The sequence below is a fragment of the Somniosus microcephalus genome, chromosome 22, assembly GCF_052327205.1.
Source record: "Somniosus microcephalus isolate GS21.2 chromosome 22, FLI_Smic_1.0, whole genome shotgun sequence".
Taxonomy (NCBI): Eukaryota; Metazoa; Chordata; class Chondrichthyes; order Squaliformes; family Somniosidae; genus Somniosus; species Somniosus microcephalus.
Window position 1 is genome coordinate 2,445,490 of NC_141008.1, and position 5,685 is coordinate 2,451,174.

Here is a 5,685-nt window from a genome sequence, read left to right on the forward strand (position 1 = left end):
TTCTGCACTCACTCACTACTGCCCCCCTGACAGTGCTCCCTCAGTAGTGCCCCTCCGACAGTGCAGCGCTCCCTCAGTACTGGCCATCCGACAGTGCAGTGCTCCCTCAGTACTGATCCTCCCATAGTGCAGCTCTCCCTCGGTACTGCCCCTCCGACCGTGTAGCGCTCCCTCAGTATTGGCCATCCGACAGTGCAGCGCTCCCGCGGTACTGCCCCTCCGACAGTGCAGTGCTCACTCAGTACTACCCCTCAGACAGTGCGGCCATCCATCAGTACTGCCCCTCCGACAGTGCAGCACTCACTCGGTACTGCCCCTCTGACAGTGCAGCGCTCCCTCAGTACTGCCCCTCCAACAGTGCAGCATTCCCTCAGTACTGCCGCTCCGACAGTGCAGCGCTCCCTCAGTACTGCCGCTCCGACAGTGCAGCACTCCCTCCGTACTGGCCCTCCAACAGTGCAGCGCCCCCTCAGTACTGCCCCTTCGAAAGTGCAGTGCTCCCTCAGTACTGCCCCTCCGACAGTGCAGCGCTCCCTCAGTACTGCCCCTCATAGTGCGGCAGTCCCTCAGTACTGCCCTTCCAACAGTACAGCGATCCCTCAGTACTGCCCCTCACAGTGCGGCAGTCCCTCAGTACTGCCCCTCCGACAGTGCAGCGCTCCCTCAGTACTGCCCCTCTGACAGTGCTGCACTCACTCACTACTGCCCCTCTGACAGTGCTCCCTCAGTACTGCCCCTCCGAAAGTGCAGCGCTCCCTCATTACTGCCCCTCACAGTGCGGCAGTCCCTCAGTACTGCCCCTCCGACAGTGCAGCGCTCCCACAGTACAGCCCCTCCGACAGTGCTGCACTCACTCACTACTGCCCCTCTGACAGTGCTCCCTCAGTACTGCCCCTCCGACAGTGCAGCACTTCCTCAGTACTGGCCATCCGACAGTGCAGTGCTCCCTCAGTACTGATCCTCCCACAGTGCAGCTCTCCATCGGTACTGTCCCTCCGACCGTATAGCGCTCCCTCAGTATTGGCCATCCGACAGTGCAGCGCTCCCGCGGTACTGCCCCTCTGACACTGCAGTGCTCACTCAGTACTGCCCCTCCGACAGTGCAGTGCTCCCTCAGTACTGCCGCTCTGACAGTGCAGCGCACCCTCAGTACTGCCCCTCCAACAGTGCAGCACTCCCTCAGTGCTGCCCCTCCGACAGTGCAGCGCTCCCTCAGTACTGCCGCTCTGACAGTGCAGCACTCCCTCCGTACTGGCCCTCCAACATTGCAGCGCCCCCTCAGTTCTGCCCCTTCGAAACTGCAGTGCTCCCTCAATACTGCCCCTCCAACAGTACAGCGATCCCTCAGTACTGCCCCTCACAGTGCGGCAGTCCCTCAGTACTGCCCCTCCGACAGAGCAGCGCTCCCTCAGTACTGTCCCACCGACAGTGCTGCACTCATTCACTACTGCCCCTCTGACAGTGCTCCCTCAGTACTGCCCCTCCAAAAGTGCAGCGCTCCCTCAGTACTGCCCCTCACAGTGCGGCAGTCCCTCAGTACTGCCCCTCCGACAGTGCAGCGCTCCCTCAGAACTGCCCCTCTGACAGTGCTGCACTCACTCACTACTGCCCCTCTGGCAGTGCTCGCTCAGTACAGCCCCTCCGACAGTGCAGAGCTCCCTCAGTACTGGCCCTCCGACAGTGCAGTGCTCCCTCAGTACTGATCCTCCCACAGTGCAGCTCTCCCTCGGTACTGCCCCTCCGACCGTGCAGCGCTCCCTCAGTATTGGCCATCCGACAGTGCAGCGCTCCCGCAGTACTGCCCCTCCGACACTGCAGTGCTCACTCAGTACTGCCCCTCCGACAATGCGGCCCTCCATCAGTACTGCCCCTCCAACAGTGCAGCACTCACTCAGTACTGACCCTCTGACAGTGCAGCGCTCCCTCAGTACTGCCCCTCCGACAGTGCAGCACTCCCTCCGTACTGGCCCTCCAACAGTGCAGCGCTCCCTCAGTACTGCCCATCCGACTGTGCTGCGCTCCTCAGTACTGCGCCTCCTACAGTGCAGCGCTCCCTCAGTACTGCCCCTCTGACAGTGGAGTGTTGTCTGGTGAAGGGATGTCTGGGGAAGGGGGGACTGGTGAAGTGGGATCTGGAAACTTAGAAACATAGAAAATAGGAGTAGGAGTAGGCCATTCCGCCCCTCGAGCCCGACTGCGGAGGAATGCAAGGTCGATTTATCAACATCATCCGGCCCGGAAAGAAGCAGCGTCTGACCCTGTGTGAGGTGGAGGTCTTTGGCCAGCCTCTCTTTATAATACAGGCCTGTTAAAGGCAGCTACATCCCCCATGATGACTATCGAACACTCCCTCAGTGCCTGACCTCAAATCACAAATAATCTCCATGTGATAAATCTTGTTCCTGTCAAAGTTCTCCATTGTAGATTCTTACATCCACATAGATTCATAGCATCACAGAATGATACGGAGCAGGAGGAGGCCACTCGGCCCATCGTGCCTGTGCCAGCTCTTTGAAAGATCGATCCAATTCATCCCACTGCCCTGCTCTTTCCCCAGAGCACTGCAGATTTCTCCTTTTCAAGTACTTATCCAATTCCCTTTTGAAAGTTACTATTATACATTGATTACAGTTAGAATGGACGTTTCCTAAGTAAACACGTCACGCTATAGAAACATAGAAACATAGAAGATAGGAGCAGGAGTAGGCCATTCGGCCCCTCGAGCCTGCTCCACCATTCAATGAGATCATGGCTGATCATCCAAACTCAGTACCCTGTCCCTGCTTTCTCCCCATACCCCTTGATCCCGTTAGCCTCAAAAAATATATCCAACTCCTTCTTGAATATATTTAATGAATTGGCCTCTACTGCCTTCTGTGGTAGAGAATTCCACAGGTTCACTACTCTCTGGGTGAAGAAATTCCTCCACATCTCAGTCCTAAATGGCTTACCAGTTATCCTTAGACTGTGACCCCTGGTTCTGGACTCCCCAACCATCGGGAACATCCTTCCTGCATCTAGTCTGTCTAGTCCTGTTAGAATTTTATAAGTTTCAATGAGATCCCCTCTCATTCTTCTAAACTCCAGCAAATATAAGCCCAATCGACCCAATCTCTCCTCATACTTCATTCCTGCCATCCCAGGTATCCGTCTGCTAAATCTTCGCTGCACTCTGTCCATGGCAAGAACATTCTTCTTCAGATACGGCGACCAAAACTGCACACAATATTCAAGGTGTGGTCTCACCAAGGCCCTGTACAACTGCAGCAAGACATCCTTGATCCTGTACTCAAATGCTCTCACTACAAAGGCCAACATACCATTTGCCTTCTTAACCGCCTGCTGCACCTGCATGCTTACCTTCAGCGACTGGTGCACAAGGACACCCAGGTCTCGTTGCACTTCCCCTTCTCCCAATCTATTGCCGTTCAGATAATAATTTTGCAACTAAAGTGGATAACCTCGCATTCAGCCACATTATATTGCATCTGCCATGCATCTGCACAATCACCCTGGTCCAAATCATACTGGTGTTTCTCTGCATCCTCCTCACAGCACACACGCCCACCCAGCTTTGTGTCATCTGCAAACTTGAAGATATTACATCCAGTTCCCTCGTCTAGATCATTTAATATATATTATGAATAGCTGGGGTCCTAGGACTGATCCCTGCGGTACCCCACTAGTCACTACCAGTCACTCAGAAAAAGACCCGTTTATTCCAACTCTTTGCTTCCTGTCTGCCAACCAGTTCTCTATCCAAGTAAGTACCTTACCACCAATCCCGTGTGCTTTAACTTTACATGCTAATCTCTTATGCGGGACCTTATCGAAAGGGGAGGGAGTCCTGGTGGAGTGGGTCTGTGGGAGGGGGTCTGGGGGAGGGTGTCTGGGGGAGGGGATCTGGGGAGGGGGGCCTGGGGAGGGGGGTCTGGGGGAGGGGGTCTGTGTAGGGGGTCTGGGGGAAGGGGGTCTGGTGGAAGGGGTTCTCGGGAGGGGATTCGGGGGAGGGGGTCTGGGGAAGGGGGTCTGGTGGAAGGGGGTCTGAGGAGGGGTTTCGGGGGAGGGGGTCAGGGGAAGGGGGTCTGGGGAGGGGGTCTGGTGATGGGGTCTGGTGGAGGGTGTCTGGGGACGGGGTCTGGGGAGGGGGTCTGGGGAGGGGGTCTGGGCGCTAGGGGAGGGTTCTGGAGCAGGGGACGGTTCTCAAGTGGACCATCTGGTGGAGGGGGTGGATTCTGTTTCCACTGTCTGGATGGTGGAGACTGTAATGAAGGTTCCCCTTGCTTCAGGCGGCCTGACCAGAGGACAGAGCAGGAATTTGGTAGAAATCAGCTCCGCCATATTTCCCAGCCTCTATCGCTCCGCTAGTGCCACAAATCAGGGAGTTGCAAGATGGAAATCTATCTATCTATCTAATCTACTAAAAAAGATGTGTGGCCCAGTTCCTTGAAGGGTTAACCTGAGATTTAATCCTGCTGTTGAGGGGAATTTAGTGTTCCTGTACAGGTGTCCTTGTACAGGAGACACAGAACGCTAGCATGCAGGTACAACAAGCAATAAGAAAGGCAAATGGCACGTTGGCCTTTATTGCAAGGGGGTTGGAGTACAAGAGGAAGGAAGTCTTACTTCAATTGTACAGGGCCTCGGTGAGACCACACCTGGAGTACTGGGCACAGTTTTGGTCTCCTTATCGAAGGACGGATATACATGCTTTAGAGGCGGTGCAATGAATGTTCACTAGATTGATTCCTGGGATGAGAGGGCTGTCCTATGAGGAGAGATTGTGTAGAATGGGCCGATACGTTCTGGAGTTTAGAAGAATGAGAGGTGATCTCATTGAAACATACAAGATTCTGAGGGGGTGGACAGGGTAAATGCTGAGAGGTTGTTTCCCCCTGTTATCGTTCACAACCGTTCACTATTGTTACACTGTTGTTATCATTGTTTACACTGTTGTTATCACTACACAAGGTTACCTCTTGCCACGCACACTGTTATACCTGGGCTGACCTCAGCTGACTCCGCCCATGGCTCCGCCTGCTTGCCCAGGTATAAAGGTGACCGCTTGGCTAGTATTCTTCCTTGTTGGAACCGATCACCCACGAGGGTGGGCTCTGTTATTTAGCCAATAAAAACCTATAGTTACTACCTTAACTCATCGCTTTTCATGGACTGAATTGATAGGTATATCAGGGGGATTGACAGGGTGGATGCTGAGAGATTGTTTCCCCTGGCTGGAGTGTCTAGAACTAGGGGTCACAGTCTCAGGATAAGGGGTCAGCCATTTTAGACTGAGATGAGGAGGAATTTCTTCACTCAGAGGGTTGTGAATCTTTGGAATTCTCTGCCCCAGAGGGCTGTGGATGCTGAGTCTTTGAGTATATTCAAGGCTGAGATGATAGATTTTTGGACTCATGGGGAATCCAGGGATATGGGGATCGGGGGGGAAAGTGGAGTTGAGGTTGAAGATCAGCCATGATCTTATTGAATGGCAGAGCAGGCTCGAGTGGCCGAAGGGCCGACTCCTGCTCCTAATTCTTATGTTCTTATGTTTTCCCACAGAAGAAAATGTGGCCCTGAGGGGGACTGCGACCCAATCTGGCACAGCTCACTCCGGAGAGGCATCTCGAGCCATTGACGGCCATGTAGCCATGGATTGGAGTAAGGATTCGTGCTCACACACCC